We start from the raw sequence: 23,899 nt of genomic DNA on the forward strand, positions 1-23,899 counted from the left end.
AACAATGGACAAATGGTTGAATGGATAGGAGTGATTGGGTACTTGCTGGGGGACGTTCACTACAGACCATCAGCTGGACATATGGTCTGAAATTAAAAGGGCAGTTAAAACAGAGATGGTAATTACTATGAGAGTGGTAACAGAGTGAGTTACCAGCAAAGCAGACCAGCGCTTCCTTGTGTGAGAAAACTTTTTTAAAACTAGTCAGGGTTCCAAGAAGTGTGGAGATGCTACTAAACTTAGCACTGAGTCTGAAAAAAAAAATTGGGGAATTTAGAGGTCAAAAGCTACTGAGCAGTAGTAGGGATTATAGTGTGGTGATAAGGATCTTATTTAATTTTTGCACAGGTTATTAAATGCTTTAACAGGACTAGGAGCTGGGGAGAAGGGAGATATGAGCAGAATGGAAGAATTAGATGCTGGGGAGGAGGGGAGAGGGGCAAAGGGCCTGTAACCACTAGACCACACTCCTCTTCAGGACCTAGAATATGAGTCCCAGCATTCCTTCGCTGTCTAGCAAATAGCTTTGAAAATCCACTGGCAAAATGTCTCTCCATTACCCTGTAATAGCAGGTCCACATAGAAGGTAACAGCCTACTATGGTACTAGCTCCGTTAGCTTAAGTGGTAGAGGACTGTGCTGTGATCCAAACCCTGCTGCTGACTTGGAGGTGGGGATGGCAGGTCAATATGGTTCCACACAATGAATTTTCTGTTCTTTTCAGTGTTTAAGTTAGCATGGGCAGCCTTAATTATGGCATTGTCCTAACTTTTGAGTCCTTGAGTTTGCAACTTTAAAGTTCTTTTAACACAGTATTTTCCAATGTTTATGTGTGTTGCAGGTGCCACATATAGGTACTATAGAGGATGACAATGAGTATGTCTGAGCATTGTTTTCTGAAAATAATACCTAAACCTTGAAAAAAGTACCAGGTTTGTATGGTTTGCATCCTGGAATATGAAGTTGTCTCAGTGAGGATCTGGCAAACCAGCTTAGACAGTCACTGCTTCTGGTGTTGGGCATGTAGTACAAGACAATCTGATTGTTACCACAGCACAAAAAGGTGTGAGCAGCACACTATAGGTCTGTTAGACATTAGGCCAATTACCAGTTCTATGTACAATTCTGGAGTCTGTGATAAAAGATTGATGGAACAATTTGATTGTATAGACATGGCTTATATTCACAAAGACAGGAGGTATTGGACAATTCCTCTTGTCATTCCACCTTTTTTCTTTCTGCCTTCTACTTCCTTTTTTTTTGCTGCTTCTGTCCCTCCCTCTGTCCATAGAATGTAGTCCTTCCATGACCCTTAGGGTCAACATGTTTTATCTTTTGGGTCAACATGTTTAGTCAGCTCTGTTCTAAGGCATAAATAAGAATGTGTGGATTTGTCTATGATCCAGCCTGATGTGCTGTTACATCTCACAAAGAGACTCAATAGCTGACATTTGCATAGAAGCATTTAGAGAGTTTTAAAAATGTGAGATCAGATCCCCAGTCATGCAAAGTCCGCCTCGTTCCTTGTGGAGCTGCGTCAGTTTACCCCTGCTGGAGATCTTGCCCTAATGAATGGAAGTCATTGTACCCCATTTTAATAATAACAACAATTTTGTCTTCTTCTTCTGCTACTACTACTGCTTCTGGTAGTTACAAGTTTGTGTGAAGCTGCTGTTGCCCACAGGAGAGAGACTATCTTGATAGGTGTACTACAGAAAATCCTTGCCTATAAATTATCTTTGTTTTTCTTTAAACATACAGTCAGTCATAATTGCCTTAGAGAACAATTTGTGCTTGTATAAAAATGTTCAACTGGTTAAAGAAAATGTGAACAAGATGTTCTTTGTTCAAATAAATGAAGTGTTAATGCTAGTTTTAGCTATTGATCCTTCTTAGCAATTGTACCTCAGCCCATTGCCACATAACTATCTGTCAGTCAAACGGGCGTCACTTCATGCTCTTTTATCTGATTCAGAAATGAATGTGTTTAGGGAATGTGCTTGCACTCAAAATGTAAATAGGAGTTTTACTGTAGCTCTTAAAGCTATTATAGCATTGATGGTCGACTCACTATAGTCAAAGTTGTCAGCTTTTATGTTGTGAGGCCTTATGTTCAGGGGATGTTCCATAAAAAATGGTTCAGATCAGTCACCAAGTATTTTTACAGTATCAAATTATCCAAAAAATTAACATTTATTTAAACATCTGATTGTTTTTAAACGCATAAGAATAAATGAAGGTATATGTTAGCATCAGATGTTTGTAGATCGTTCAAAGCGGCATCAGATTAGGTGACAGTCTATTAAAATTTTGCTTTTTGTCCTCTCATTGAATGAGTTTTTATGTCAAAATGTAGAATAGCATTTAAAAGGGATGTAAAATGATGAAACTGAGGAATTTGTGTAGCATACACAATAATTTTGATACACATTTTTAATCATAAAGGAGATTCCAATTGATAACAATTCACATGGAATAAATATTGCATTAAAGATTAGGTTAAAAATGTGGAAACTGGTCTCTTAAATGAATGTTAGAAATGATTTTCTCTTGTCCAGAGCAACAGTACACAAGGAGAATCAAGCCCTATATGTTTTTTCATAATATGCATCGTTAGCTAACATATAACATAAAAAATCACAGATCCTTTAGAGCTAGGTTCACTATGAAAGATACACAGCCATCTGTAGTGTGAAAGTTTATGACTCAGGCATCCACACCTTAACTAAGTGATTTAATAAAGACATATCTGGGCCGTGGAAACTTTTCTTTCACACTTCCTGCTTTGGAAGGATAAAAGATCTGTGGAGTTCAATGAACATTTTAACTCTTGCTTAGTAGTTCACTGCATAGATTCAGGGGTGTGGGGTTTTTGTTTTACTTTTGTTTTTATTTCACAGGCCTGTAAGCTCCTCTGACCTGTGTTTTGAATTTTAAAAGGTAGATTAACTAGATATCATAAAAAATGGTAACTCGATTCCAAGGTGATGGGTGTACTATATAGATTAGATTAGACAGAACTCTGGACAGACAGTGGAGAAACGTTATTCCAAAAAATATGACTTCCTGAAATTATTTCTCATCCAATTGGTAACCCATTTTATGAAGGTTACATAATATTATTGTTCAGCCTTTTTATACTTAGGAACTAAGGGACCCTGTGGAAGAGCTCTGTTCCTACTCCAGCCTCATCAGAACACACAGACCCATCAGGTAGTGTCCAAAATCATCACTCTGTTGGGGTTGTGGCTTTATTGGTAACTCAAAAAAAAAAAAAGCTACATAAAATCTCAGCTTAGGCTTTCTCCCTGAGCCTGGCTATCCCGAGGGTTTCCCTCCAGGATTTCCTTTCTCCTGGTTCCCGCTCCCGAGATAGTTACTTCTACCTCCCTTTTGTCCATAGTGGAGGTAATAAACCACACCTGCCACAGTGAGTCAGCAGAACTTCAGCAACTTTATGTAGTGTTCTCACACTAACTGGCAGGATGGGGCAGTGGCACAGACGCCCATTGATGGCTCCCTACTCTGTGTCAGCAACTCTTGTCAGACCTAATGTACTCACTACACCTAAAACACTGTAATCATTATATATACCCAAAAGGTGGCATGTCATATATAACTAGAGAACTAACAACTCACTGATCATTAATACTCTTGAGGGATGAGCATACAAAGAGTTATGAATGTGCTAGAATTATGTTCCTAATGTGTTAGACAAGCCATGCATAAGCACAGTTTGCCTTAGATAAAGGAAATTGTGTTTGTTTGTCTGACCAGCCTAGTTGTCAGGCACAGATAATGAAGGCACATTTACATAAAAGGTGAACAAAGCCATCAAGCTAGCGAGTAGAGGGGGAGAACCTCTTGAAGGGGTCTGAACCTCAAATGAGAAGCAATTAAATAAATTGATCATACACAGTCTTATTGTATTATAAAAGTGTGTCAAGGTCTTTTATGAAAGCTAATAACATACAGGTGATTAATTTCATTGTGAAATGTGTGTATTAACACTATATGAGGAATTATGGATATTTAATTATATTATGCTTTAAATTCTGTGACCAAACACAGGGAGAAACATGTTTTCCCCCAGACAGGAGGGAAGGGACTCATCTACTCATCTCTAGTGAAATTAAGCAATGGGTAACCAAAAATTATGGAAGCTCCATTTTACATATGAATCAACAAGGGGATGAGAAGCCCACAGGAAGGGAAAAACAGCATGAAGTTGCCCTGAGTCTGGGGACAAAACTGAGTTTGGAAAGTTATAAAGAGAATGAAGAAGCCATCTTGACATCATCACTAGACAGATATAAGAGCCCAGAGCTCTTGTAAGCTGAGAAAGGTGGGTCCTTTAACCAAGGGGGTTGAAGTCTCTGGGATCTAAAGGTTGGTGAGAAATTTACCTTAAACCCAGGCTATAGCTCAGGGGTGGCCAAACTTACTGACCCTGCAAGCTGCATATGCTAATTTTCAGAAGTTCAAGAACTGGGCATGTCTGCTGGGGCTTGGGACTTCAGCCTGTAGTTGGATGATGGGTCTAGGGTCTTCTACACCGCAGGGAGGGGGGCCGCAGGGCTTCAACCCTGCAGGAGGCATCTGCTGGGGCTCGGGACTTCAGTCCCAGCAGGTATGCTGCACGGGGCTGAAGCCCTGAGCCCCGGCAGGCACCTCCCACAGCGTTGAAACCCTTAGACCCCTCCCCCACCACTGCTGCGCAGAAGCCCCTAACCTTACCATCCTATCATGGGGCAGTAGCCCTGAGCTCCCCCCGAGTCTGATAGGCAGAGAATGGGGGAGTATGAGAGGCTCCACGAGCCACATTTTAACTGTAAAAGAGCTGCATGCAGCTCGCAAGCTTCAGTTTGGCCACCCCTTCTGTAGCTTGTTAAGTCTCAGCTACTAGAAAGCATATTTTTACTGTTGTTCATTTGTAACCCATTCTACCTTCAGTCCCTTCTACTTGGTGTCACTTAACCTATGTCTTTTTGTTAACCAAAGGAAAAAAAAAAGAAAGGATTGTTAACACTAGTTAAAATGATACGCTCTGCTTTTGTCTCTTCAACAGATCTTATTTCTCCTCTGGATGTTTCAGGAGAGGGCTGGACATTTCAGGGCAGAGGGTTTGGAGGAAATTCGGAACTGGGAGTGTGTTGGGGTCTCTTAGGTAGTAGTAATCCAGGCTGGTGGAGACCAGAGTGTGGCCGTGGTGTAACAAGGAGGCTGCTTGAGTCAGAGTTGCTAAGCCAGGAGTGCTTAGCACACAGACTCTCAGTACATGTTTGTATGCTGGCTGAGAGTGTCCAAACAGGAAGCTACAGCAGCAGAACATGTTAAGGCAGTCAGGGTTGCAGGACAAGCAGTGACATAACCCCTTAGTGGTTTGGGTTGCACCTCAAAATGTGACAGGAACAGAAGGCCCTGTTACTTAGTCACTGAAAAGTTGGTAGATCATTGGGTCTTGCTGATAGATGTTAACTAAAAGGTATTGAATGTGCATCTAACCTCACTTCGAAAATTCCCTTACTTCTGGGGCATGCTATTTCTCTCATTTACCATTAAATCACTGCCAGAATCAAATAGTTATAGCTGAACCCATTTTTTTGAGATATGAGAACAGGAGACAGCCAAAGAGATCCCCTCCTTTTTGTTGTTGGTTTTAATCCTGGCATTCCTCTCGTGGTGATCTGTGTTGCCAAGATGTCTGCTGTGACTCCATCTCTCACCCTTCAGGTTTCTTAAACCTGTTCTTAGCTCTATGTTCTTGGCTATTTTAAGGCTCTGCTCTGAAAAACACTTTTACTGTTTTAAGGCTCTGAAAAGCACATTTACTTAAAAAGGTCTGAAACAAACTTTTAAAAAAACATTTATATTATAGCCTTTACAACCTGGCTTCCTACCCACATTTGGATACCTGTGCCATCTCTAGCTACCTTAATGGACAGACAAATGCCAGCTCCAGGCAGGAGGAAATAAAGTGTACTGCTAGGAGATGAGTTGAGTGTGAGAAGGCAATGCAGTGTCATGAAGGAATCTTGGAGAGGTGTCTGTTGCCACTAGTGGAATCTGTTTGTTGTCCTGGGCCTCCTGAAGCTAGGGTCCAGTCTCTAGCACTGAAAACTAAGGCCTGGTCTACACTTAAAATTGAGATCAACCTAACTATGTTACTCAGGGGTGTGACAAATTCACACTCCCGAGTGCCATAGTTTAGGCAACTTAACCCCCAGTGTTACCACCACTCAAAGGTAGAGTTTCTACAGCGATGGAAAAACCCCTTCTGTCAATGTAGGAAGCATGTAAAACTACGCTACTACAGTGGCATAGTTGCGATGCTGCAGCTGTGTCGTTATAGCACCCAAAGTGAAAACATGACCTCACATTGCTTCATGGTCTGTGATGTTGCCTCATGCAGGCACCATAACTATAATTTATTTCTCTCCCCACTGTTGGTATCCCAGGACATTGCATACCTTTTGAGGCAGGGATATCTTAGAGCCCTGTAAAGTTTTATGAGAGCTGTCAGTGAGGGCTTGGCAGAGACCTTGCAAGAGAATCAAAATATCAGCAAAGGTAGGGCTTCTAGAGGCAGAGCAGAAATAGATTTCAGTAAGGCGTTTGATACGGTGCCACATGCGGAATTATTAGTTAAATTGGAAAAGCTGGGGATCAATATGAAAATTGAAAGATGGATAAGGAATTGGTTAACAGGGAGACTACAGCGGGTCCTACTGAAAGGTGAACTGTCAGGCTGGAGGAAGGTTACCAGTGGAGTTCCCCAGGGATAAGTTTTGGGACCAATCTTATTTCATCTTTTTATTACTGACCTTGGCACAAAAAGTGGGAGTGTGCTAATAAAGTTTCTGGATGATACAAAGCTGGGAGGTATTGCTGATTTAGAGAGAGACCGGGATATCATGCAGGAAGATTTGGTTGACCTTGTAAACTGGAGTATTTCATGTGCCAATTTCTTTAATATTCTTGGAAGAAGATTATCTGGGCCTCCCGATTTAGTCCCATTAAACTGTTCGAGTTTCGCTTCTACCTCAGATATGGTAATATCTACCTCCATATCCTCATTCCCATTTGTCATGCTACCATTATCCCTAAGATCCTCATTAGCCTTATTAAAGACTGAGGCAAAGTATTTGTTTAGATATTGGGCCATGCCTAGATTATCCTTGACCTCCACTCCATCCTCAATGTTTAGCAGTCTCACTTCTTCTTTCTTTGTTTTCTTCTTATTTATATGGCTATAGAACCTTTACTATTGGTTTTAATTCCCTTTGCAAGGTCCAACTCTACTTGGCTTTTAGCCTGTCTCACTTTATCCCTACATGTTCTGACCTCAATAAGGTAGCTTTCCTTGCTAATCCCTCCCATCTTCCACTCCCTTTATGCTTTCTGCTTTTTCTTAATCACGTCTCTGACATGCTTGCTCATCCAGCTTGGTCTACAACTCCTGCCTATGATTTTTTTCCCCTTTCTTGGGATGCAGGCTTCCAATAGCTTCTGCATCTTTGACTTAAAGTAATCCCAGGCCTCCTCTGCCTTTAAATCCATAAATTCTTCAGTCCAATCCACTTCCCTAACTAATTTAGAAGCAACAGGTCACATCTCCTCACACCCAGCAGCAGCAGCCACTGTGGCTCAGCTCACACCATATGCTGCAGCTTGTTACACAGGATTCTGTCCTTCAACCTCCTGACATTGGAGTCCCTTCCCTACATCTACAGCCTGTTTACATGGACTTCATCCCTTTTGGCCTCCAGGAACAAATCCCTCACTCTCTTTGTTTAACATTAGTTTTGTCTGGGGTTTGTCAGGTTCTGTGGGTTTTATGCATTCCATGTGGACCAATTTCCAAATAGGATCATGATTGGAGAAACAGCTTGATGTTGTGTAGAAACTGAAGGTCATTAGTCAAGCATGAAACATTTAGTCTGTGGAGCCCCCAGAGTGTTAATGGTTTTGTGGTAATGAGCCAAAGTTGTGCTTCACAGGTGAGGGGCCAAAGAGCCTACTGGATCTATTTTGACTGTATCCGTGTTTCATTTCTTGTGCCTTCATGGACAGAGCCCTTGCATATTTGTGACATGGAAAATTTGTTCCAGTCAAACAATAATGAATGCCCCTAGATTAAATCTATTTAACAAAGAATACAAAGCACAGAACAGCTGTGCTGTACCTGTCATTTGTAAGTGTCCAGTGATCCTCCAACATAGTAGATTCATGGAGCTAAAAGAAATGATTTGCCTAAAAAATTATTAATGCTTATTCTGCCTGCAGAACCCCTTAATTCTCGTTACACATGCCAGCATATTATGACTGGAAGCTGTCAAATTCTAATGACTAAAATTTCATTTTTCTGTCTTTTCATGCTGTGTTTGAGAACTATAGGTTGGAAATAATTCCCTAGCTAAATTTCTTCTTCAAATGGTAAACTCTGTCATTTGCGCGCTCTCTGTCTCTCTCTCTCTCTTTTTAAATTTGTGTTTATATTAGTGCCCTTCTCCTTCCTTATGTTTCTCTCACTGAGAGAAAAAAAAATTTGATTTTCTTCCCAGAACCACTGTCCATTTTAAAGAACATAATCTGAGTTGACAGCAGACAGATTTGATGCAAAAATATTTTTACCCATTGATTTGATCAAAACATGGGTTATTTAAAAGGGGGAGGAGGGAGAAGGTTAGCATGAAACAAAACACATATACAAAAATGTCTGCCATTTCATGTGGTTAAATAACCTTGACACTGGAAAAATATTTTTGCCGTCCTCCTTGAAACAGAAATTTGTTGACACAATATTCAATAATAGAGACACAGGACTAATGTTAACATACTGCACCAAATAGGATCTATTGATCCACCTGTTATTATGCTTGTTACTGAAATGCTGTATGTAAAGCAAAGGAAACCAGTTTCCAATTTAAGTCATTAATAGATTGGTTTCAAAATTTATGTTACACATGTCCAACAAATCAAGAATAAAAGCATGTGAAAGGCTGTGTAGTCCATATTGAATTACTCATTCATTCCACAGTAAAAGCCTTTAGCTAGAGATTGACCAAAGAATTTTAAATATCTCATTATATATATGTCATTGTTCAAAGTGTCCCTAAATGGGATTAAACAATAGTCACTCAAGAATTTCCTGCAATGTCTGTTTCCCCCTTCCCCCCCTCACCTTGACTTAAATTAAGGCTAATTTTATGTTTTCAGTGTAAGGTAAAAGAAGGATATTCCTTGAATGACTTTCCAACATTTTCAAATCTAATTCATTGTAGGTACTTCTATCAAATGATTACTTATTTCATCTCATTGTTTTAGAGGATTTAACTCTAAAACACACATGTTTGATATGGACTTGATGGCCATTTTATAAAGATGAAACCAACTGAGGCAGCATTCACCTATGAATTTCTGTTTGTGCTCCAAATTAAAAATAACACTAAACCAGCTTTCAAAGATAAAAGGTTATTTTGACTTTTGTTTTTACCTCTTGCATGCATTGTATGCATGTACCTCAGATGCTTGTTTTCTAAATCTCAGTAGCAGAACAGAATGATCTCCTGGGGGGTAGACCCTACATTTTAGATAGTAACTAGAAATCACAACTAATTATAATTCAACTGTATGTTTTTAAAAATTGACCTTTGTCATGAATCATGGCTGTTTTCCAGTTCTTTCTTTTAAAATAGTCCCCCAGCCACAAACATAGTAAAACTAAAGATCCTCATAAGGGGGGAAATTTTGATTGCTACCTTAATTATCTAACTTTTTAAAAGCAAACATATTGCATTGCGGTATTGTTTCAGTCACCTGGTCCATCTCTCCTATCAGCATTTGCACAATATACAGGGTTTTGATGGGCTTGTGATAGACTGATGTCTGAAGTACTCTAATCTGGGTCTTCTGCTTGTCAGTGCAGCAGACTTTGCTATTTTGGATTTTTGAAACAGAGCCATACTCTGGGAGAATAACAGATAACTGTGCCCCTGTATTGACTCATCAGTGTGAAGCGAGGTTACTTAAAACAGACAATGGGCCTGTTTCTTTTGCCACTTTCATGGGTGTAAATTGGGGGTAAACCTTGGTGTAACCAAGAGTCAGGCTCGATTAGTCCTGTTTTGAAGAGACAATAGAAATAAAAACTATTGTTCTAGACTGCAAGGTGAACATGAGGGAGTGTGACCTGTTGCAAGTCTTTGCTGCGCCACGGATCTTCATGAAGGGAGACTGCTGAGGTCTCGCTTCCTTGGCAGCCTGCCTCCCTCCCTCTTACAAGGAATGGCAGGACAGTGGGAGAGAGGAAGCTGCTGTTGACCTGCTTCCTTGACCTATGTAAGCAAACGGCAGATGGTGGTCCAGTTCCCACCTAAGACAACCCATCATAGAGTGGGAGAAGGCTTCCAGCATCTGCCACACCTTCAGCATGTGGAGACAGACTGTTGGGGAAGCTATTGGTTAGTATGCGTCCTCCCTGCTCCTACATCAGAGGTCAAAGAAGAAAGTTACTCCCCATTCCAGGGGCAGCAGAATCATAGTGTCACAAAGGAGGGTGTTGCTAGTGTTCCATTTTTACCCTCTTCTGAGACTTGCCTTTCTTTGGATAGAGACTCCTAGTGGCCCATTTCCTCTGCCCCCTGCTAATGAAAGCAGATTGTGAGCTGAAGCAGAACAACCTGGAGAGTTGTTGGCATCCTGCTCCCCCTTTCTAAGTTCATATGGGGAAGCAACGTCTGGGCTTTGCTCTGCACTTGACTATAGCAGATTCTTGCTGAATTTACTGGTGTCTCATCATGCTGTCTTCCTCCACTCTGGAGCCAATTGACTCATGAGGAGAAGGCTGTTACAGGTCTCTTTTTCCCCTTACAGAGATACCAGAATAATGAGAAGAGATCTTTTATTTTCCATCTTCAGCCCTTTGGACACTGCATAATGGTAACAGAAGGCTTTTATTTTTTTTTTCCCTTCCCTCTGGAGAGAGTAGAGTCACCTCATCTCATGCCTCTTGCTGTCCCTCAGGTGGCCTGGCTTCTTTCCAGTACAGAATACTGACTCTTTCTAGTTTTGAACGGGTGTATTATTTATTTGGGTTGCAGCGGCACCCAAATGCACAAGGTGCTTTCCAAAGACAGAGGAATCATAGAATCATAGAATATCAGATTTGTAAGAGACCTCAGGAGGTCATCTAGTCCAACCCCCTGCTCAAAGCAGGACCAATCCCCAATTTTTGCCCCAGATCCCAAATGATTGAACTCACAACCCTGGGTTTAGCAGGCCAATGCCCAAACCACTGAGCTATCCCTCCCCCGCAAAGCGAGTGCAGGCCCCAGTGAGGATCGAACTCGCGACCCCCAGTTTACAAGACCAGTGCTCTAACCACTGAGCTATGGAGCTATGGAAGATGCTGCCTTTCTCCTCAAGGGCGTAGAAATAAGATTCTCAATTAACACTGTGTGATGAGATTTATAAAAAATAATTGCTCTGCTTTAGCAATAAGAGTTTGAGGAAAATTTCAAATGTAAAATGCGATCATTCAGTCAGTGTGATTCCAGCCTTTAATATAGTTACTTCGCTTCTTGTCTTTAAGAGACACAGTGGGTATGATTTCCTCTCAGTTTCCTGTTTCATTTTGGTGTAAACCCATTGGCATCACTGGAGTTGCTCCTGTTTTATGATTGGATAAATGAGAGGAGAATCAGGTCCACAGTCTGTGAGGGCCTGATTCAGCATTGCTCTACAGCTCTCAGGTGAGCAGCATAAGAACAGGGAGCCTGTTCTCCAGCTGCAAAGCTAGCGCTGCATAGCCTCTGAGCAGGAATCTGAGAGAGTACCACAGAGAATTGAAGGAGCAGATCCTGGGAAAAATAGGGAATGGCTGAGACAGGCCTACACTCTAGTGATTCTGTATCCCTGCAATGGCCCACAGGGACCACTGACATTGTGATGCAACTTAGGGCAGACCTCAGTGCTACTCTAGCCTGTGTCAGGGGTCTAATTGGCTCACAGGAGCTTGTGAGTAGAGAAGCCTCAAGCTGCCTCTCAGTGCAGGAATTCATAGATTCATAGATACTAAGGTCAGAAGGACCATTATGATCATCTAGTCTGACCTGCTGCACAATGCAGGCCACAGAATTTCACCCACCCACTCCTGCAAAAAACCTCTCACCTATGTCTGAGCTATTGAAGTCCTCAAATCGTGACTTAAAGACTTCAAGGAGCAGAGAATCCTCCAGCAAGTGACCTGTGCCCCATGCTACAGAGGAAGGTGAAAAACCTCCAGGGCCTCTTCCAATCTGCCCTGGAGGAAAATTCCTTCCCGACCCCAAATATGGCAATCAGCTAAACCCTGAGCATATGGGCAAGATTCACCAGCCAGATACTACAGAAAATTCTTTCCTGAGTAACTCAGATCCCACCCCATCTAATATCCCATCACAGGCCATTGAGCCTATTTACCATGAATATTTAATTACCAAAACCATCTTATCCCATCATACCATCTCCTCCATAAACTTATAAAATTTAATCTTAAAGCCAGATAGATCTTTTGCCTCCACTGCTTCCCTTGGAAGGCTATTCCAAAACTTCACTCCTCTGATGGTTAGAAACCTTCATCTAATTTCAAGTCTAAACTTCCTGGTGGCCAGTTTATATTCATTTGTTCTTGTGTCCATATTGGTACTGAGCTTAAATAATTCCTCTCCCTCTCCGGTATTTATCCCTCTGATATATTTATAGAGAGCAATCATATCTCCCCTCAACCTTCTTTTAGTTAGGCTAAACAAGCCAAGCTCCTTGAGTGTCCTTTCATAAGACAGGTTTTCGATTCCTTGGATCATCCTAGTAGCCCTTCTCTGTGCCTGTTCCAGTTTGAATTCATCCTTCTTAAACATGGGAGACCAGAACTGCACACAGTATTCCAGATGAGGTCTCACTAGTGCCTTGTATAACGGTACTAAAACCTCCTTATCCCTACTGGAAATACCTCGCCTGATGCATCCCAAGGCCACATTAGCTTTTTCCATAGCCATATCACATTGGCAGCTCATAGTCATCCTATGATCAACCAATACTCCAAGGTCCTTCTCCTCCTCCATTACTTCTAATTGGTGCGCTCCATTGGCCTGGAGCGGCGAACTGTGGCCATTGGGAGCTGCGATTGGCCGAACCTGTGGACGCGGCAGGTAAACAAACTGGCCCAGCCCGCTAAGGGGCTTACCCTGGCAGGCCGCGTGCCTAAGGTTGCCGATCCCTGATGCAGGATCACCAAGTATTTTGGGGAAGCATGTTTGAAATTCACATTACATAACAATACCAAAAAATTTGAATGTTTGTTTGAAAAATATATATATGGGACACGTGCTTTAATAATAGATACATTGCAGCAAGTGATAAGCATCACTGAAATATTATTTCTGCAGATCCTAAGATTCATAGAGCACATGCACCTCTACCACTTGCTGCAATGGAAGGGGATAAAAATGACCATTTTATAGCAGTCATTCATTTGTGGAGAGAGAATTATTTTGAGTATTTATGGAGCAGAGTGATTTTTTTTTTATGTATAACATGCTCATTTTCATTCATATTGACAATTTGAAAATTGGAGGAAGTGAATTAATATTCAAGGACAAAATCCTGTAGTCTCTACTCAATTCTTGACCTCAGTGGTAGTTGTGGTTCAGTAAGGACTAGCATTTAATCTTTTTTTTTTCTTTTCACAAATTATATCTGAGCAATGTGATCTGTAATTCTCAAAAATGGCCCTTGATGTTGGGTGTTTTGGGGAGCCCAATCAATGGCAGTTGCAGGTGCTCAGCACCTCTGAAATCAAGTCCCAGATAGCTCAAGTTAGACATACAAAAACTAAGGCATTCAAATCATTTGCCCCTTTTGAAACTGTGCAACTTGATTTTTAGATTTGTTGGTTATTTAAAAGTGTTCTTCAAGCACTTTATGCCAGTATATTTTAGCCTGTGGGCAGTTTGTGAACTGTACACTTTGACTATTCAATATATGCTTCCTGTGGCATGTGATTAGTTACTAAGTCACATGAAATTGTTTCTGACCCCTAATTGGATGATGTGACCACCTGAATCCTTTCCATGTAAACTTTTGCTTGAACATATGTTTGCATGAGCACTTGCAAGACTCACAATCTTCTCATGTACTTGTGAATAAAAAACCCCCAAGCCCACTTGTGTGAATGTAAATACTTTTCAAGTCACTTGGTAGATTTATATCTGAACGAATTGTTCTCGAATACTTTTTTGTAGCAGCATTTACCCAGCTCTTGTAGCTTCTGTAGGATATGCCCCCCCAGGGAGTAAATGTAAAATGCTCATCCTTCCTTGAGCCAGAATACTCTTTGCACCTTACTATTTGAAATTGTTCCACCTCCCCGACCCCTAATAACCATTTGTCTTATTTGTTACTCCTGTGACAGTGAAAGAACTCCCTGTTCATCATGCCTGCAATTATCATTATGGCTGCAAGCTCACCAGTACTAGGAGTAATATTATGGCCCTTGAGAATAGAAGGCTATAGCCTCTAGCATGTTGTTCTAGTCCACTGACATCCTAACTAGACAGTTTTAATTTGAGCATAAAATCCATATTTCCAACCTTATGGAGAAAAGAAGCAAGATTCTTTTTCATTGAAACCATCAAGCAACATCACACAGAGTTCATAAGATTAAAGCATGTTTTTCCTGTCAGCTTTTCTCCTTCACATCTATGCGGTTAATCTATCCATTTTGAAAGATATCATTAATTCTATAGGAGCAATATGAACTGAGAGAATAACCCCATCCTGAAATTAAACTAAAGAATGTATTATTTAAATGAGATTCTGCAAAGAGATAAAGAGGCGAACCCGGTACAGTACCCTTCTGAGTTTTAACCATTGTTTCTTCGAAGGCATAAATTTACTTTGCAAGCTCTGCAAATCTACTGTCAGTGGTATTTCTACTTATGCTACACAGTGGCAAAACCTAAAGAAGGAGTCAGATGTGTGCTCTACAGTACTTGAGAATTTAAGTTAAATCTGTATTCTCCCCCCCCACCCCGCATTTCCTCAGAGAAATTAGCTATTCTATTCACTGCATAAATTTTCAGGTTTTGCTAGCACGACACTCAGGGTGTTGAATTTTTTATGACAAAAATGCTGTAATAATTGTTGAACAGATGTAAGTGTTGGAGAGTGGGCTCTGGCAGACCTCATGAAACCTCTATTAGCAATTTAACCCTGTCATTACTTCAGTGCAATGGGAATGGGAAAAAAAGATGGAAGTTTTGAATTGTTTCAAAGCAAGAGTTTCCAAGGTGGGGGTAAAAGACCTTTAATTATCTCTTTTCTTAAGGAAAACAGAGGTGGGAGAAGGTTTGAATGAGCACCAACCCCGGATTACTGCCTTATCGAGGCTTTTCATTGTGCAGTGTGTATTTGGTAAATTGATTGAAGTTTAAGGGCTAGAGATGGATTTGGATTTAGATATCTCAGCACAACCACCACCACTGTAATCTGTGAAGTTCAGAATAAGCTCCAAATCTTGAGAATTAGGCCCCTCTATGTAGTATTGGCTCCATTCATTGGAGACATATAAGTGGGCAACAACAACATGAAGTTTATTTTTTGAGAAACAGGGTAGCTGTGGATTTTCATTTCTGATTCACAGTCCATGCCTGCCAAATTAAAGCAATAGCTTCTGAAATCTGGATGTCATAGGCCAACTGAGAGCTTAGATTTACACCTCAAAGAAATATGCACATAGTGTAACACCCCTTTATTTACTGCCTACAGAGAGAAGTGCCTTGAGGGATTTGCACAGAACTTTGTCCACCAAATGATGAAAGCATGCAAATTCCTCAGAATCAAAAGGTAAATCAAAAGAAATGGCAGCCAGGAAGACAAGACACCAGTGACAGCCCATCAGTTGCATAACCGCATGACAGACCTAGGGGCAACTCCAAAGCAGCCAACAGAGCCGCCCAAGGAACCTGCCATGGAGACAGATGTCATTACTAGAAGAAAAATTTTCACAGCCTTGTGTGAGGGGTTGAAGAAGTAAAAAATACATATATACACACATTTCGTGACTTTATATATAGTTTTGGTAAGAAAACTTTATTTTGAAAGAGTTTTTGATAGAGATATTTTGTGAAATATGTAATGAATTCTTAGAAATGAATGTGGTTTTATGTTTGTGTGCGTGTGTCCATGCGCACATTGGTTCTGCGAAGAACTTCAAATGCATCTCTTAAGCAACCATAATAATTTAGGGTTTGTATTGGGAAATAACTAGTCAGGTGCATTTGTTTGCAGAATATTTTTAAGTTAAGTGAGTGGTTTGTGTGCAGGGAACCCATTTAGATCCAGCAAATCCCCATTAAGAAAAAAACTAAGAAGAAACAGAGGGGTTGAAAAGCAATGACAGAGGTAAATGTATAAATGCTGCTCTGCCTGGTCAGGGGCATTATCTGGATTTAGTTGTTTTTCTTATTTCTGAATGGGAATAAAATGTGTCCAAAAGGCTATAACGTGTGTGTGGGTGTGCGCATGCCTGCTCCATCTGCTTTTGTTTTGCATGCCCCTGTGGTGATTAATGAGGCATAGGGAAGTTTAGTGCAGTGGCTTAGAAGTTTTGTGGATAAATGCAGGCAAACTGCATTCTGGACCTAATTTATGGCACACATGATAGCATAGATGCTAAGGAAAATTGCAAACAAGTCAACTTGCCCAAGACTGCCTGGGTATTAGATGTGCTAACTATGCCTTTTTGTAACAGCAATATTTTCAAAATGAAGTTTGAAGACCTATGTGTTTGTCTGTACACATTTAACAAACCCGGTTTGCTAAGCAGGCATTTCTTTTGCACCTTGATATTCAGGAGCATATTCAAAGATTTGTAGGTGGGCAGCTCCAGTCATGTACCTTCACAGCTCTTTGTCGCATGTAGCTTTTATTCAAGCCAGCATTTCTTTCCACTCTCTTTCTGTGGTGCTTCGTGCTATGGTCTCAGATTAGTGAAGGGCCTTATAAGCTAAACTATTTTCAATATGAAACAATATCCATTCTGCATGTAAGAAAAATAAGATAGTTGTCTGGGGTATTCGAACTATGTTAAATGAATTCAAACACATGTTTTCAACTTGCATGCCTTCAATTAGAAACATAGATTCCCCTAATCAAAGAGTTTATTTGGATGGTTGATTAGAGAAACATTGCTCCCATACCCAGAATATGGCATTTTCAATCACACTTTCATTTCATATTTAAGGAAAGAAATTATGTTCATCAATCTGAGGCTGAGCACCAAGTGTCTATAGAAGTTCATTCTGTAGCTCCTAAAACTGATATAATGGTATCATCACTTTTGATATGGCACATAGTAAGAGACAGGCCCTGCCTTGAAAAGCTTGCAGGCTAAATAAACAAAGGGTAAGTAGAGACTTGCCTAAAGTCACACAGCAGGCCTGGGGAAGAACTGGGAATGGAGCCCAGACTTCCTTAGTTTGAAAATTTTAAATCTGTTTCAAAGGTGCCACTTCAGTGAATATAACATGATCCTATAGAAATTAAATATTTTCTCTACAAATAATATAAAATAATTTCAAATCCCCCACCCCAAAATTTTTAGTATGCAGGGGTGACTTCAATATACTTCTCAACCTACGGAAGTGCAAGCAGCCTATTGTTACCACGCAGACTTGGAAAAACAGACTATGGCCATTTTGTGAGTCTAGAAAGTGAGGAAGCTTTACTAATTCATGAGCAGCAGATTTGTTGCAAACCTGTTTTCTAGTTCCATGATTTCATCAATGGCCCCAAATGTGCTACTATAGGTATTACTGGTTCAACTCCACTAGTGGAAGTAGCAGTGAAAGAGCTAATTTAGTGACGGTTCCAGGTGAGCCCTACTGTTTAAAGTGCCATGTTACTAACACTGCTCAATCAAGTCTTTAGAACGTGCTGCATAATACTCTGGAGGCTGGTGGCACCTTGACCATGCTTGGACTGTTGCTATGGTGTTGAACCATAGTTAGGGAGGGTGGGTTATGCTGGAAAATATACTTTCTTTGAAGTAGAACTGTGTGGTGTGCTTCAAGAGTATGGACTGATTACTTAGCCAGAAGCTGAACACTTTGCCCATCAAGTGGATAAGAAAATTCAAGCAAAGGATTGATCAGCAACCACACTCAGAAGTAGAATCTGGTATCAGAGGACCTGGATTATACTTCATCTTTCAGCCTTATGCTCATACGTCATCAAGTTGGAAGCCTGAATTAAGTAGCCATTTTCACTTCCTGCAGAGCTACTATATACACTTCTCAAGGACTGGGGGAAGGGGCAATATGGGAGAATACGATTTTGAGGCCAGATCATTTAAAAAGTTGTAGAGTACAAATTGCAGAAATAAATGTCTACAGAAAATGGCACTCACAATTAATGAAAACTAGAAGACTTTTGTCATATGTCATAGAATTAACCTGTAAAATCAGTTCAAACTTCTGATCCAGGAGAACTTCATTTGAACAGTAGGTCGTCTGCTTCTGGGGTGGTTAAACTGGCTTAGATGGAATAAGAATCTCCCCTTAAATTTCACCCATAACTCCATCAAAAGCCAACTGAAATCATATACTGGAGGTTTGAAAGAATTTGGTTATCATTTTTGTGTACACTTTTGTCATACTGGATTGAGGCCAGGACTGGAAATAGAAGGGTTTAAAAGAAAAGCAACACCCTCAAGAAAGGTTTCAGAGTAACAGCCGTGTTAGTCTGTATTCGCAAAAAGAAAAGGAGTACTTGTGGCACCTTAGAGACTAACCAATTTATTAGAGCATAAGCTTTCGTGAGCTACAGCTCACTTCATCAGATGCATATCGTGGAAACTGCAGCAGACTTTATATATACACAGAGAATATGAAACAATACCTCCTCCCACCCCACTGTCCTGCTGGTAATAGCTTATCTAAAGTGATCATCAGGTGGGCCATTTCCAGCACAAATCCAGGTTTTCTCACCCTCCACCCCCCCACACAAATTCACTCTCCTGCTGGTGATAGCCCATCCAAAGTGACAACTCTTTACACAATGTGCATGACAATCAAGTTGGGCTATTTTCTGCACAAATCCAGGTTTTCTCACATCCCCCCCACCCCCATACACACACAAACTCACTCTCCTGCTGGTAATAGCTCATCCAAACTGACCACTCTTCAAGTTTAAATCCAAGTTAAACCAGAACATCTGGGGGAGGGGGGAAAAAACAAGAGGAAACAGGCTACCTTGCATAATGACTTAGCCACTCCAAGTCTCTATTTAAGCCTAAATTAATAGTATCCAATTTGCAAATGAATTCCAATTCAGCAGTTTCTCGCTGGAGTCTGGATTTGAAGTTTTTTTGTTTTAAGATAGCGACCTTCATGTCTGTGATTGCGTGACCAGAGAGATTGAAGTGTTCTCCGACTGGTTTATGAATGTTATAATTCTTGACATCTGATTTGTGTCCATTTATTCTTTTATGTAGAGACTGTCCAGTTTGACCAATGTACATGGCAGAGGGGCATTGCTGGCACATGATGGCATATATCACATTGGTGGATGTGCAGGTGAACGAGCCTCTGATAGTGTGGCTGATGTTATTAGGCCCTGTGATGGTGTCCCCTGAATAGATATGTGGGCACAGTTGGCAACGGGCTTTGTTGCAAGGATAAGTTCCTGGGTTAGTGGTTCTGTTGTGTGGTATGTGGTTGTTGGTGAGTATTTGCTTCAGGTTGCGGGGCTATCTGTAGGCAAGGACTGGCCTGTCTCCCAAGATTTGTGAGAGTGTTGGGTCATCCTTTAGGATAGGTTGTAGATCCTTAATAATGCGTTGGAGGGATTTTAGTTGGGGGCTGAAGGTGACGGCTAGTGGCGTTCTGTTATTTTCTTTGTTAGGCCTGTCCTGTAGTAGGTAACTTCTGGGAACTCTTCTGGCTCTATCAATCTGTTTCTTTACTTCTGCAGGTGGGTATTGTAGTTGTAAGAAAGCTTGACAGAGATCTTGTAGGTGTTTGTCTCTGTCTGAGGGGTTGGAGCAAATGCGGTTGTATCGCAGAGCTTGGCTGTAGACGATGGATCGTGTGGTGTGGTCAGGGTGAAAGCTGGAGGCATGCAGGTAGGAATAGCGGTCAGTAGGTTTCCGGTATAGGGTGGTGTTTATGTGACCATTGTTTATTAACACTGTAGTGTCCAGGAAGTGGATCTCTTGTGTGGACTGGACCAGGCTGAGGTTGGTGGTGGGATGGAAATTGTTGAAATCATGGTGGAATTCCTCAAGGGCTTCTTTTCCATGGGTCCAGATGATGAAGATGTCATCAATATAGCGCAAGTAGAGTAGGGGCTTTAGGGGACGAGAGCTGAGGAAGCGTTGTTCTAAATCAGCCATAAAAATGTTGGCATACTGTGGGGCCATGTGGGTACCCATAGCAGTGCCGCTGATCTGAAGGTATACATTGTCCCCAAATGTGAAGTAGTTATGGGTAAGGACAAAGTCACAAAGTTCAGCCACCAGGTTAGCCGTGACATTATCGGGGATAGTGTTCTTGACGGCTTGTAGTCCATCTTTGTGTGGAATGTTGGTGTAGAGGGCTTCTACATCCATAGTGGCCAGGATGGTGTTATCAGGAAGATCACCGATGGATTGAAGTTTCCTCAGGAAGTCAGTGGTGTCTCGAAGGTAGCTGGGAGTGCTGGTAGCGTAGGGCCTGAGGAGGGAGTCTACATAGCCAGACAATCCTGCTGTCAGGGTGCCAATGTCTGAGATGATGGGGCGCCCAGGATTTCCAGGTTTATGGATCTTGGGTAGTAGATAGAATATCCCAGGTCGGGGTTCCAGGGGTGTGTCTGTGCGGATTTGATCTTGTGCTTTTTCAGGAAGTTTCTTGAGCAAATGCTGTATTTGCTTTTGGTAACTCTCAGTGGGATCAGAGGGATGGGCTATCACCAGCAGGAGAGTGAATTTGTGTGGGGGGGTGGAGGGTGAGAAAACCTGGATTTGTGCTGGAAATGGCCCACCTGATGATCACTTTAGATAAGCTATTACCAGCAGGACAGTGGGATGGGAGGAGGTATTGTTTCATATTCTCTGTGTATATATAAAGTCTGCTGCAGTTTCCATGATATGCATCTGATGAAGTGAGCTGTAGCTCACGAAAGCTTATGCTCTAATAAATTGGTTAGTCTCTAAGGTGCCACAAGTACTCCTTTTCTTTTTACCCTCAAGAAAGGGTGTTGTGTGGTTTGGTCTGAGTATAGTAGGACCCCCCTGTTCTGGCACTCCTGAACCAAAGCCTTATGAAGAACACACACAAAAAAAATCTCTCATTGTCCCCATAATAAAGACGGAAGATAGTACCTTAAGTGATTTAGAAGCACAACTCTCATTGTCTTTCAGGTCACATGTTCCAAATCCCTAGGCCCTTTTGAAAACCCCATCCTTAAATCTTTCTTCTTTCATTCAGCTAAGGAGTCCTTTTTTTGGGCTATTGTTTTTTCTGTGTTGGTGTTTACTTCTAGGAGGGATGGGGAAAGAATCCATAAGCTTCCAGAATCTGTAAGAGAGAAAACATTCATTGGAATCAGTTTCCTGTTTTCCTTTACACAATAATGTGCAGTTGACCAGCTCTGTCCTCATCAGCAAATGTCACTCTGGTTACAGAATCCATATCAGATTTCAGGGAACAGGGGACTGATTCAAGGAGACCATTTCCTTCAAACTGGTTGCCCTATTTCTGCTTGCAGTGCTAGAAAAGCAAGATTATGGTTTGCATGGGTCTGTGTTTAATACACAAAGTAGATTTGCTGAAGTAACAGTTATTTGCACTGTTTATATTCAAATCTCCTAAAAAAATAAGGCATCATCAAAATTTATGGATAGTAACAGTGCAAATCAGTACACTTATCTTCTTTTTATAGACTAAAATCAAATTATTCCTTACATTTTTCTCAGTTACAGAATATTAGATGGCAGTGTCTCTAAGTGACTTGCACTTTGAGAAAGGTGAATTCTTAAAACAAAATTGGAAACCACATCAGTGCTTTTTAATGTTTTGTAAAAACCTAAAATTCTCAGCAATAATTATTTGTATAAAGCTAGCAATGCTCAAATCATATCCATGGCAGTAGAGAACAAAACTGGAAGGCAACTCAACACCACAATTAGATTCCCAATGAATTACTCTGTAGTGTGCTATCTTCTAAAATACAGATATCTAAAAATGGTATGTTAACCTTTTAATTTTTTTTAACCCAATAAAATAATCAAGTTGTTCTGTGACCTGTAATTCTGAATCTGATTGAGTTTTCAATATATTGTAATTCACAGATTTTCTCTCCTCTAGTGCTAGGTTTGTATCTGTCACATGGTTTTCAGTGTTCCTAATGAGCTGTTAACAAGCTGTCAATTACCTATGCAAATTAGGAAAGCAGAAATTGAGGGGTTGCTGTACCTAGAGTTAAAGTATGCTACCTTGGAATGTTATGAAATAAATCATTTCAGTTTTAATAGCTGTCTGTGCCCATGTGCCTTGTGTCATATAGGGACTGTTTCATTATTTTACTTACCTATAATAAGATTGTGAGGAGGACTTGGACAAATGATTTCAAATCTGTCCTCATATTCACCTTTACTCTCTTATGCTGCCGATTCTCTTCCAGTCTTACAGTCACAATCCTGAAAGGTGATGAGCAACTTTAGCTGCCCTCCCCCACCATTGAAGTCAATGAGAACTCTGGATCTTAGCTTCTGATCCCGAAAGACTTAATTCATGTGCTTAACGATGTATGTCAATGGGACTGCTAACAGTGTGTGAAGTTAAACACATGGGTGAGTCTTTGCAGGATTGGGGCCTTAGTCTGTTCTCAGGAAGGCCACATTTTGAAGTAACCCTAATAAATACATCTTCACCCCTTTCCCAGCAGTTCCCCACAATCAAGTGTGTCAGGAGACAGGTAGCTCTTTCATTTGTGCTGCCCCATATATTTGGAATTCTCTCCCCTGTCACTAAATGTTGCCTTTACATTTTCTCTCTCTTTGCTTTAGCTTACGATTGATACTCACTGTAAAGTTTTTAGTGATACTTTGTATGAAGAATGTTATATAAAATGAAATTATGTTGTATTTATGAGCAACACTCTAATCGCGGTCTATCAGCGGTTCCATTATAATGCCCTATTGTCAAATGTTTTAAAATTCACCCATAAAAATTCACTCCGGAATGAAGCATTGTGTACAAAACATAAACAAAGCTGCTTGGCCATTTTGAATTACAGTAGTGAAAATGGGAATCAAAGTTAGATTTTTAAGATTTATCTTTTTTACCTATATTTTTAGAAAAGATATTACAAAAATAAAACTGTAGTTCTTCACGCCCATGTTTTCAAAATGCAGTATACCCAACAAAAGATGCCGTTTACCCACAAAGTAGGCAATTGCACAGCCAACAACTCATTTGCACATGCAATTAAATAATCTGAGGTTGCAACAGCATGTGCACATTGGCTGTATCCTCGTGTCCCTTAATGGTGTAGCAATACAAGTGCTTGGGACCTGATCCTGTGCCCGTTGAAGTAAAAGATAGATTGCTGATTGCCTTCAGTGGTGCAAGATTGGGCTCTTGGGTGGCAAATAGACGAAAAGAAATTTGAGCATGATTGTGAAATTAAAACAGACAATAAAAGTGAATGAAACACAAATCAATAACATCATCTCAAATAGGAAAAGTCCTTCAGGAAGAGCCTACAGGAAAATAACGAACTAAGCTAAATCTTCTGCTGAGCCTTTCTGGGTCAGGAAGGCTTTCTGGTCAGAATACCTAAGACTGTAATTCATTTGTGTGTGTATGTTTACCTG

The 23,899-nt window shown here is 40.8% G+C and overlaps 1 long non-coding RNA gene across 1 annotated transcript in view; it reads left to right on the plus strand.

The window, feature by feature from the left end:
* The window catches only part of LOC311521867, an 88,423-nt gene extending 72,328 nt beyond the window's left edge, over window positions 1-16,095 (plus strand). The window contains exon 5 of the long non-coding RNA XR_014711987.1: window positions 15,808-16,095. This is a non-coding gene — a long non-coding RNA (uncharacterized lncRNA). The remainder of the gene's footprint in view (window positions 1-15,807) is intronic.
* The last annotated feature ends 7,804 nt before the right edge of the window (window positions 16,096-23,899 follow it).

This window comes from Lepidochelys olivacea (genome assembly GCF_965140295.1).
Source record: "Lepidochelys olivacea isolate rLepOli2 genome assembly, chromosome: 6".
Taxonomy (NCBI): domain Eukaryota; kingdom Metazoa; phylum Chordata; order Testudines; family Cheloniidae; genus Lepidochelys; species Lepidochelys olivacea.